The 12,067-nt window shown below is 49.0% G+C and overlaps 1 protein-coding gene across 4 annotated transcripts in view; it reads right to left on the reverse strand.

Moving 5' to 3' along the window:
• The window catches only part of JCAD (junctional cadherin 5 associated), a 91,780-nt gene that overhangs the window by 24,975 nt on the left and 54,738 nt on the right, over positions 1–12,067 (reverse strand). The window lies entirely within an intron of this gene.

A 12,067-nucleotide genomic window follows, 5' to 3' on the forward strand; every position in this document is an offset into this window, starting at 1 on the left:
CGGGACAAGGAAGGAAAGTATCTGTGAGCCGTCACCGACTCCCGCTGGGGCCCCGCGCCTCGCCCGCCCTCGACCCCGACCAGGCCGGGCCCCGGGCGCGGTGCCCGCAGAGGAAGGGCACGGGGGCGCCTGCACCTCAGTCAAGCCCGGGCTTGGGCGAGTTGGCCCCTCGAGGACCAGAGAGGCGGCATCTGCTCTCCGATTCCGCTGAGCCGGGGGTGGGGGGTGGGGGGGGCCGACGCTGAGGACCCCACCCTCGGATGGCCTCCCCAGGCCGGAGAGTCGGACTAGCGATTTAAGCCATGAAATGACTGACAGTGTCCCCAGCGCCCACACCCCAGACATCGGAGGACAACACACACCGGAGAGAGGACAAAACAGAGAGAGACTCGGAAGCTGCAATTACTACTCCAGGCTGCTAAAAAGAGACATTCCCAGCTTAATCTTACTGTACTTCCCTGCCTTCATCCTGGAGACACACCTTTTGCTCCAAGAGGGCACAGCGAGATCTTTAATCAACCCGGGGCCAGGATGCAGTTCAGCAGAAGCAATCTGGGTGGGTAACTAGCCGCTGGAAATAGATCTTCAGTCTTTAATGAGAAATGCTGACCAAGCCTACACACCCAACGCGCTACACGATCCCTAGTTTCTTCCCACACGAAACCTGCAAGAATCAAATCTCTCCGCAACATATCTTGGGGAGACGGTTTGCACCTCTGAGCCCAGGATGCCCGCGTCCGAATCCTGCCAGGGCACCTTAGTTTCACAGTGGCAACTTCCCCAAACAAATTGTCCTAAGACAACAGTACCGGCCAAGAAGAGTGAACACGGCCAGAGCCCTACGTGAAAGCACACGTGTGCACAGACGTGGCACTGCCATGTTTACTTTTACACCAGAGAATCTTCTTTCCTGCGTCTTCCCATTGCTAATAGGGTGGAAGGCGGTTTGGTGAGACCTGCCGCGGCCTCCCTCTCGCTGGGCTGTGATGCTGGCCTGGGAGGGCCCGGCCAGCTCCAGCCCCGCTTGGCTGGTGGACGGAAATAGCACCGAGCACCGTGGCAGCCCCTGCAAACAATGGCCAGGAAATGCCTGCCGCCCGCCTGCAGGTGAAAGGGGGGTGTGGGGGGCACACGTGCTTCCTGCTGACGGGACCTCTCACCGGGGCCCATCACAGCATCCTGCTGACTGCGCGCCTCCTCGGCCTCATCCCACGCTAGGCCCGGCAGCAGCAAAGGCTCCGCTGTCAGCACCGAGCGGGTGGGGGACCCGACTGTGGAAGTCTCTGACTCTCCGTCAGGTACCTATATGTCAAGGAACATCCGCCAGCTCCCGCTGCGACTGTACTACTAGTACAACCGTCTCCACAGCAACGCTGCCACTGCTGACCCTCCTGCTGTATGTCTTCTAGGGGCTCGTACAACAGGGCCGGGGAAATGGAGGGACCAGAGAGGCGAGTGTCTGTTCCGATTCCACTGAGCCGGGCACTGGGCTGGGACTGCAGAGGAAAGGGATCCCGTCACAAACCCAGGGCCGTGGAGGCAAGGTCTGTTTTGTTCAGTGCTAGGCCCCTGGCATCTGGCACATAGTATGCCCTCAATAAATCACTGTTGAATGAATGCACAGTGGGAGAAAGGGACATTTGAGCTAGGTTTTGAAGAATGATTAGGAGTTCACTCCATAAACTGCACATGCATGTGTATGAGATGGGGAACTGGCCTTTACAATAGATTTGGAGTACAGTCATAGCAGGAGTAAAGACATGACACAGCAACAGGACCCTGGAAGCCTAGACTAGGGCCCCCAGACTCACCGGCTCAAGGTCACACAGCCAGTCGGCACCACGGCTAAAGTTAGAGTGTAGGTCCGAGGACACTCAGTTTCTCTCTCCGTTACTACGTCAGGCTCTTTAAAAGCAAAGCAAAATGCGCTGCACCCCAACCGGCCACCCAGTACACAGAGGACCAGGCCAGCGTCCACCACAGAATCCACCGTGAGAGTGGGAAGCAACAATGGCCCTCAAGGAAAATGTCCGGGGGTCACTGTCGTCCCGGGATTAGGTGAGCTGGTCCATCCTGGCCCTGTCTGGGTGCAGGTAGAGTGCGCAAACCCTTAAGCAGCACGCCGGATCAGGCCAGGCCGTGAGTACCTTGCGAAAAAGATCCAAACTCAAACAAGCCGTACTTGACCTTAGAGGTTTGAGGTCAAACGTGTATTGATCTGGGGGCACTCCTAACCTGCTCGGCCTCAGGGGCCAGCAGCTTGGGGGTGCAGGAGGATGAAGTACAGCAGCTTCAGCACGCAGGCCGTGGGGCCCCATGGGAGGGGGCGACCCACAGGCCCTGCCTCCCACGTGGGATGCCCAGCACCCACCCGATCCCCAGAGGACCCCTCTCCCTCTGGCTGACACTCGCCACTTCTCGACCCCAACTCGGAGCCTGGTCTTCTACCTCCTTTCCACCCCAGGCCAGACATCGCCCCTCCCCTCAGACAGAGTTCTCAATAGCCACACGGCGGTTCCGGCCCCTCTCGGATTCAGTGGCCTCCCCGTGGCCTCCTTACCTACTGCGGAAGGACTGGCCTGTCCCTAACGCATCAATCGCCCCGGCCACCAGGAGGGGACGCCAAGGTGCTGAGGAGGAGATGCACCCTTTCAAACTTTCTGCCCAGCCCCGGGACGGCGGCCTTGTAAACGGATGGTACCTGAGGCCACCCTTGCCCACCAGCCCAGAGGGCTGCTATTCAGACAAGCACACAGCAAAGCTGGACATAAATGCAAGTTATTATAACCTGAGGGTCTACAGCTTGGAGAGATGTGTGTGTAGAGTGGACCCTTGGGGCACCGACGCCCGGGTCATCCAAAATCTGGGGGTCACTTTACAGTCAGGCCTCTGTACACAGGGGCCCTCTGTACCCTCGGTTCCCTATCGCGGATTCAACAGAGCCTGGGCGTGCAGGCTCCCACCCTGTGAGGAGGCGCTTACTGAAAAGAATCTGTGTATCTGCGGCCCCGCGAAGGTCAAACCTGTGTTGTTCAAGGGCACCCGCACCGGCCCCGCGCGTGGGCCTTTGCACCCCCGCGGTGGTGCTGACGCCCGGCCCCAGCCACCATCCCGGGGGCAAGCCCTTAACCACACCAAACCTCAGTTTTCTGATCTGCAAAATGGCAGGGCCACTCTCTTCTTGGCTCACCAGACCGTTCTGAGGGCCAAATAAGTACAGGGAAAAGCGTAAATCGCACACAAATGTGAGACTGCGTTTATCATATGCAGCGACGGCTCCTTCATCTCTGAAGGGTTAATACCTGCCCGACGAAAAGCTTTCACCTTCGTTATTCATTGTGACCACTAGACGGTTTCCTGATTCCCTTCGTATCACTTGGGGTGTGACTTGATTTCCAAGTCACTCCCGCTTTTCTATCACCCAGACAGCTGTGTCTTCCAGGAAGGGACACTTGCATTTGCCATTGGAGTCACTGACAACAGTGAATGTTATTTTACAGAGTCCCAAACGTGGAAACACAATTCCTGAGGGCCTAGGATGCACTGGACACTGAAACTATAATAATGAACGAGATACGTTCTTTGCTCTCGAGAAGCAGCTCCCTGGCTTGCTGTAGCGACGGCGGGAAAACAGGTGGCTGAAGCACAGCACACGCATGTACACCGACGGGAGCTGCCCCTCCCCACAGTGTCATAGCGCTGCGACGGGGACAAGGACGGGAGGAGAGGCGGGACCCTCGCCCAGGGTCTCCAGGGGTCAGGAAGGCCTCTGGAAGATCGCTTGTAAGCCAAACAACTCCCTCAAGGTAGAGCTGCACTGTGAGATCAACCCTGTTAGTATGATTTTCCAGCCAGTCCACGTAAGAAATTTTTTTCTCTGCTACTCTGTCACTTTGTATCAAATACTGATAGTAGAACATCTAATAAAGAGCGGTCCCGCCAGCGCAGGTACCTAGATACACTCTCGGAAGGAATCCCAGGACACGAGGACAGAGACAAAGGAGCCCACTTTCAGTATCTTCTTTATTCTATGACTATCTGAATACCTTATTAATGCAGAGAAGACATTTAAGATAAGGACACACGTGTTAACAGGACAGTCCATCAGGGCCTGGCTGCCTCTGAAAGTGGGGAGTTCGTGGCTGGGAGAGTCTTCAGTGGCGGTCAAGGCAACGGATTTGTAAACTCTGTTGTTTTTACAGCAATCCACTGAAGGTGTGTGTACACACATTAGTCAAAACTTGAAAGGAAAAATATTTACCCTCACATCCTGACGGGTGCTGTAATCTTTTCTATTCTATTTTCACTTTTGAAAAATGCTGGTCACTACCCGTTACATTCGGCGCCACACTAATCGGTCACAGGCCACCGCTTGGAAAGCACTAATGCAGAAATCAATCCTGCGCCGGTCAGGCTGCTGGACTGGATGACCCCTGAAATTTTGTCAAGTTCAATGATCCCATCAAGCTATGAGAAACTCCTTAGTCTAACAAGCTCCTTGCTCTGTTCTCAACAGCAAATATACCTCTTCTATCAAAAATTTCCTTTCAAGAAAAGTCACAGCAACTAAGTGAAGCTACTTGCCTATTCTTTATTTTATTTTATTTTTGCGGTACGCGGGCCTCTCACTGCTGTGGCCTCTCCCATTGCAGAGTGCAGGCTCCGGACACGCAGGCTCAGCGGCCACGGCTCACGGGCCCAGCCGCTCCGCGGCACGTGGGATCTTCCCGGACCGGGGCACGAACCCGCGTCCCCCGCATCGGCAGGCGGACTCTCAACCACTGCGCCACCAGGGAAGCCCCACTTTCCTATTCTTAAGAGCATAAGATGAAAAGAAATAAATCTCCTTAAGGGAGAGTACAGTCTCCTGCTTCCTTCCTCTCCCTGTGATCTACCTGGGTCTTGAGACCTGAGGCCTTGGAACACAGCATCACTGGTTGACAGATAAAACCCAGTGTCGTGGGAGCTGAGAGGGCCACCAAGGAACCCTCAGCATGAATTGGACCTGCGGTGCTGCGGCTTTTATTCTTGTTGGTTTGAGAGAGCCAGGAAGCAGCATTTTGTCTCTTTTGAGTTCACTATGGCTCTTTTCATCTTTTCCTACTATTCTCTGCCCCATAAATTGCTAAAGTTGTCCATCATTTCAAAGACAAAATTGAGAAAGCAGTTTAAAAACTCTACCACCCCAATAAAAACCTGATGGCCTGGTAGAAGGGCCATGTATCCTGGTGGGTCTCCTGCTCTGGGTGGCGTATGTTCAGCTGTTTCTTCTCATCTCAGGTGGAAGCTGCCTGCAGACTTCCGCCTGATCGGAGCGAAAACGGAGCAGATCGGAGAGCCTGCCTGGCAGAAAGCCCTGGCCTCCCGTCCTGGCTTCTGCTTGGTGGATGGCCTCTACCAGGTGACTTAACTTCCAAGCCTCAGCTTCCTAACCTCTAAAATGGGTGCATCCGCCACTTACTCCAAAGAAAAGCGTGTGGCTTCTGGCAGCTGTTAGGACGTCAGGAGAGCAATTTCCGCTGGACTTCGTGGTGCTGCTCAACGTTACCGAAGGGAAATCAGGGCCCAACCTGGCCATGCGGCTCAGAGAGCTTCTCACCCGTTTATACAGCTTGAGTTGAGCGACACAAGGCATCTGATTAAAGCAAACTTTGTAGGACGGTATATACAAAGAAGGAAAACCGGATTTATAACAAGTCTCTTTTTACAGAAGAAAACTTTTGTGCTGAGTGTGCAACAACACACCAAAATATAGTTACACTAAATGCAACCTATTGCTTTCTTCCTCCTCTGTTCTGTTATTAAAATGCATACTTATAAGCATCAAGACTCCTAAAATAATCGAAGAAACAGTGAGGGAAATAACAAACAAGGAACACTGAGCTGGGCGAGGAGGCTGGGTTCAGTCCGCAGTTCTCCTGTTCACCTCGACAGGACTGGTTTAGATTAGATTAAATTCATGAGATGAGGCCCAAAGAGAAATGCTTATGGCACCCCGGCTCTGATTTAGGCGGCTTAGAGGGGTGGCGGGGGGGGGGGAGGAATAACAATGCTGAACAGCTCCGTTTCTGGGGTTGGGTTTTTTGATTGATTCATGACATCACTAGGTTTATATTCTATTACTTTTCTTCCCCTTGAGGATGCTTGGGCTAGGTGGTAAGATGCTCAAATACACTCCAGGAGATGCATGACGGATTCACCGAGAACATCTTCCACTGTGCGGTTCATTTATCCCCCTGCCAGCGCTGCAATCAACTCTCTCTGTACAAAGCACAAGGAAGAGCCTCTTCTATGAGCTCAGAATAGCAGCACGTGAAAGATACTGACATCATCCATCCCCGGAGCATCTGCAATCCGCCAGCTACGCTGCTGGCTGCCTGGCACACTTTATTTTCTACTCCCAGTAAGTGTCCTGCTGTGGATATGAATGTCTCCATTTTATAGACAAGAAAACCAAGGCTGAGAGTCCAAGGTTACACAGCCTGTAAGCACAGATCCAAGGGTCAAACCAAGGTCTGTCTAGCTTCAAAGCCCGTGCTACTATTTTAGGCTCTAAATTTCCTTCCTTAATAAGCAACAGAAGTTTCCTAACTTACCAAATAATGCATGAAGATAAACAAGAAAGGAGAGGAGGCGCGGAGGCATGAAGATGAAAAACTATTTAAAAGGAAAAAATTCTTCTTTATTCTCTTGGACTAGGATGGCTCTTCGAGGCGACACTTCCCTTGTACACTGAGCACACACACGCATGTACGCGTGCACACGCGCATGTACACGCACACACGCGTGTACATGCACACACACGAGGGCTCACGCCTCGCTGACGGCAACGTCTTGATGGTCATACTAGCACTGACTTCTAAACACTCAGATACTCAGGAACGCGATTCATTCGCAAATACACCACGCGACGCTCTCTGACCTTCAGCAGACCTCTTCAATTATTTTGGGTTCCAGGCTCTTGGTTGGGGACCTGGAGTTCTCATAAGAGCTGCCGTGTGAAGCTGAAAAGCAGAGAAACTGCACGTATGAGAAATGGGAGGGGAGCTTGTAATGTTCAGAAAAAACTAAATTCTAAGAGAAAAAAATTATCTACATAGAAATAGCCACCCTTGGGACTTCCCTGGTGGCACAGAGGTTAAGAATCCGCCTGCCAATGCTGGGGACACAGGTTCAAGCCCTGGTCCGGGAAGATCCCACATGGCGCGGAGGAAGTAAGCCCACGCCACAACTGCTGAGCCTGCGCTCTAGAGCCCACGAGCCACAACTACTGAGCCCACAAGCCACAACTACTGGGCCTGAGCTCTAGAGCCTGTGAACCACAACTACTGAGGCCTCGTGCCACGACTGCTGAAGCCTGCGCGCCTAGAGCCCGTGCTCTGCAACCAGAGAAGCCACCGCAGTGAGAAGCCCCTGCACCGCAACGAAGAGTAGCCCCCGCTCGCCACAACTAGAGAAAGCCTGCGCACATCCCAATGCAGCCAACGCAGCCACATATAAATAAATAAATAAATTTATTTTAAAAAAATAAAGAAATAGCCACCCTTATCTGCAACGATAATAGGATCTGGACTTAAATGAGCACACAGTGTGAAACCACAGAAGGGTTTGGGCAGATAAAGGAAAGGCGCTTTACACTGACTCCGGCAGGAAAGTGTAGGACTAACAGGGTCAGAACAAGGACAGACGTGTGGACAAGGAGTCACAAGTCCCCTCTTTTGTAACGTGCAGGGGTGGTGGCAGAGGGGATAAGGAAGAAAGGGAATCAATGAGAGTAACTTTCAAGGGAAGAAGTACAATGGATTTTGGTCTTGGTGACTAAGGTAATGGCCTTTTCATTAGGAGAAACACAGAAATCGGAAATAACTCTTGGTTGGAAAAGATGACAGGTCATTCGATTTTAATTTAACCAACTTATTCCTGCAAAATTTCTTTGTGCCCAAATCATTCTCGAATGGCTTTTCATCAGAGTTTTTGTCCTTTCCAAAGAACCCGAGTGAGATCACTTAAAGCCATCTTGCTCTGTGGTGGGCTTTTTTTTTTTTTTTTTTTTTTGCGGTACGCGGGCCTCTCACCGCTGCGGCCTCTCCTGTTGCGGAGCACAGGCTCCGGACGCGCAGGCGCAGCGGCCACGGCTCACGGGCCCAGCCGCTCCGCGGCACGTGGGATCTTCCCGGACCGGGGCACGAACCCGCGTCCCCTGCATCGGCAGGTGGACTCCTAACCACTGCGCCACCAGGGAAGCCCTGTGGTGCGCTTCTAAGTTCTGTAAATATCAGCTGTGTCCTTTACATTCAGGCTGCAGGGACGGTGAGGTTGGGAAAGCACTGCTAACAACCCATCAGCATTTGAGCTTGAACTGGAGTTGTCTGTCCACCCGCTCACCGCAGGGACAAACGTCCATCCCTGCACGTTGCTCAGTGCGCACCTGCTGTGTGGAACGAAGCCCGAGACGACGCGCAGGAGAAGAGGAGAGAACCCGTGGGTTTCAGTCTTCTCCCAAAAGAGGAAATTAAGGAGACTGAACTAGAGGTTCTTCGGGGTCCTGCTGGCTCTAGAAACCGCCCCTCCCTCTCGCCTCTTCTCCCCTGTGATGAGCAGCAGGCATTGCTAAGTCAGCCGGCCCCGGTGAAGAGAATATAGCTTGTGGCTCTGACACAAAACAAAGCTGACTGGGTCACAGGAAGACAGACCCTCTGACCTTGGCCTCGTAAGTAGCACCCATACAGAGGCCAGCCCAGAGAGCAGCGCTAAGCGGCCACACGCTGAGAGGAGGAGGAGGCAGGGGAGGCCAAGGGCTCTACCATCCAGCACCCTCCCTCCCAGAAGGCCCGGAGCGCAGCACAGCGATATGCCCACTGACTGCAACTTGCTTCGCGCTGGGTGTGCAGGCCCTGCGCTCGGAGAACACGGAGACACACAGCCCCGCCCCGCCCGCACCCCCGCCTGAGGGCTCCTAGGGTGGGAGGCGAGACTTCGGTCCCGGCATTCTCATCGCTAGAGATGGAGCCTTGCAAACGGATGTCACCTAAACAGGCTCCACTGCCTCCTCCCTTCCCATTTGTAAAAATGTCCCATCTCTTCATATTGACGGTTGACAGGCTCCGCTAGACAGTGAAATGAAACAAAATATTAATAAACTCATGAAACCAACCAGCCCTTTTCTGCCTTTCTAACATTTGCTTAGCACTGAAAACTAAGAAAGAGACAAGTACCCAACTAAAAATACGAGACAAATGTTCGCCCTCACCTGTGATCAAGGATATGCAAATTAAACCCCAATGCCACTATTCGCTTCTCAAATTATTGAAGATTCTAGAAAGCAAAAGCTGTTGTTGGTGAGGGCACAGTGAGTGAGCTGTAAGGGTTCTCCTATTTGTGTATGAATGTGTGCAGAGGATCTGTAGGTAAATGCTATTTCCTTTCTTAAAAGTGATGAATGTTATAAAATCTTTAAAAATCTGAAACCCTATAGACTAATAATCTCACTTCTTGGGATCCATCCTAATGAAGTCATCCAAGATACACACAAAGTTTTATATAAGGATACTTATCCAAGTTTTAATTATGATAATTTAAAAAAGCCAACTAAATGTTCACTTAAGGGATGGTTAAAATTCTGGTGCATCCACGTGGTAGACTATAATATGCACACAGGTGTATAAAATGATGTTTTCAGATATATAATGGCACAGGAGAAAATGCTCCTGGTACCATGTTAAACAGACAGTTTACAAAAGCCTAGATTCAGTGCATATAATACAATTTCATTTATACACACACACACACACACACGTGTGGGGAAGAGGAAACATACCAAAATATCAACAGTGGTATTGGATTCTGAGTTTTTTTAAAAATGTCCTTATTTATACTTTACTGTATTTTATGATGTTCTGTCATGAAATGTATTAGATCAAACCATATGAAGTTTTGCGGGTAAAAAATGGGTCAAATATTGGCACTTTCTTATACTTTAACTTATTATTATTTCATCATGAGGGAAAAAAACCCTTAAAAACAAAAAGCTACATAGGTAGGATTAGGAAAATGTACCACTGAAAACATACGGCATATTTGGAAGACTCAATGAGCATAAAAGTGACACAGAAGAAAAAAATAAATGAATAGTAAATTACGTAGGGCTCAAAGGGCCTAGTATATGGTATTTGCGTCTTATCTGCTACAGATATACTTAACCTGATTATAGTAGGCTCAAAATCACGTTCTGCTGGTAGAATTGTTTGTAAGATTACAAGCAGCATTCTAAAGGTCTCCATGAGACATTGTTACTCTTCTAGAAAACCTCAGATGCATTCGCTGACATTCCATCCTAAAGATGCAATTAGTCCCTCAAATTGCTGGCAGTTGACTGTAAATATTTCTTCAACTGACAATTTTTTGGTCAAATGTTGTGATTAATATATAACAAAGTACTTTCTTTAGACAAGAGGTGAATAGCCAAGACACAAAACAAGCCAGACTGAGGCATGTTGCTAACTGATGCCTGGGTTTTTATTGCTTTCTACAGCTTTTTTTCAATGTTTTTTTCGATGGTAGAGCCATGTATTTTATTATGAGCCAGAGAGTTGCCACTTCCCTTTCCAGTCTCAATAATTAAATAAAGAGCTCAACAGTTTAAGTTCTGGGACAGTAAGTGCTCACACACTGTCGTCACCACACCCCAGAGGGAGGGCCAGCTCTGCCAGGGCCTCAAGTGGTGAAAACCTCCTAAGACCTAAAAAGCATACTGAATCTGGAAAGTAATAGTTATTAGTAGGGCAACCATCACGAGTTAAGCTTCTTTAAGGTGACAAAAAACAAAAACAACGAGATGGAAAGCTTGGGTCGGAGGTCAAAAGGTTCCTGGAACACTAATCTTGCTGGGTTGGGTTGGTATTAAGGCACTGATTCAAAAAGAGAAGAAAATAAAGTACCAAGTATTACAGACTTTATTTTTTTCATAAATATTATCTCTTCTAACTTCTTTGTCTCTTCACCCACAACTTGTATGAACACACACACACACACACACACACACACACACCCACACACACTCACACTCTCCCATCGTCTTCTCTTTCACCTCTAAATTCTGTCACACAGTTATTGCTTTGGAGACCTCACCCATTTGTAAGAGACCTTAAGTACCTCATTAACATTGCCAAAAGATTAGCAGTCATTAAGAAAAGGACTGAAATTGGATAAGATTTTTTAAATCTTCTGGAATTGTTGGCTATTTGCAAAAACAACTGTAAAACTTATAATAGGTTAGAATTAAATTCCACTATCATCATAGACATCAAACTCCACATATAAAGATTCCTCAAGTAGTCTATTAAACGTATAACACACTCGTTTTGTTTTGAATAAAAGAGCCAACATTTTAACATTTAAAAATGTTAAAGTTTAAATTATTTCATATAATTCTTACATTATTTATTTTCTAATTATGAAAGTCATATAATGTTATTCTAGAAATAAACACTGAAGAATTCAGCGTTTAAGTAAAAAGTAAAAGTTCCCCCAAACCCCACTGTGTCAAGAGATAACCGTCTGGATTCTATTGCTCCAATTAGTTCTTCCTATACACATGGTTGCTTTCTCTCTCTCTCCCTTTTCTTTGCGTCTTTGCAATATGTATCTTGGTGCGTCTTTATAATAGTATCTAAATTCTTAGACTGACATACATTAGAAACAAGCTGAATGAGAAAGCTCTAGAGAGAGAACCAAAAAGCAGCAAACCACAAGGATATTTAGTGGTCTGATAATAAGGCTCTGTCAGTTGGGCCAGGCTGTTCCCAACTCTCAATATATTACCTGGAAAATATATTTAGTTAAGGAAAGTTAAGGTAATAAGCCAAACTAAACAAAATATCACAAATTCAAAACGAGATAATTGAGGTTTTAGCATCCGGACGGTTCCTGTATTTTTCAATAACCTGTAAGGTTTAAAGACTATATCAAAGTATTGGAGACTGTTGTAGCCCCTCTGGGCTGCTGGCTTTAGCAAGTAAGTGCTGCATTCCTTAAGTCAGCCCGCCCTGGAAACAAAGCACAATAGCAA

Source organism: Kogia breviceps, chromosome 3 (genome assembly GCF_026419965.1).
Source record: "Kogia breviceps isolate mKogBre1 chromosome 3, mKogBre1 haplotype 1, whole genome shotgun sequence".
Taxonomy (NCBI): domain Eukaryota; kingdom Metazoa; phylum Chordata; class Mammalia; order Artiodactyla; family Physeteridae; genus Kogia; species Kogia breviceps.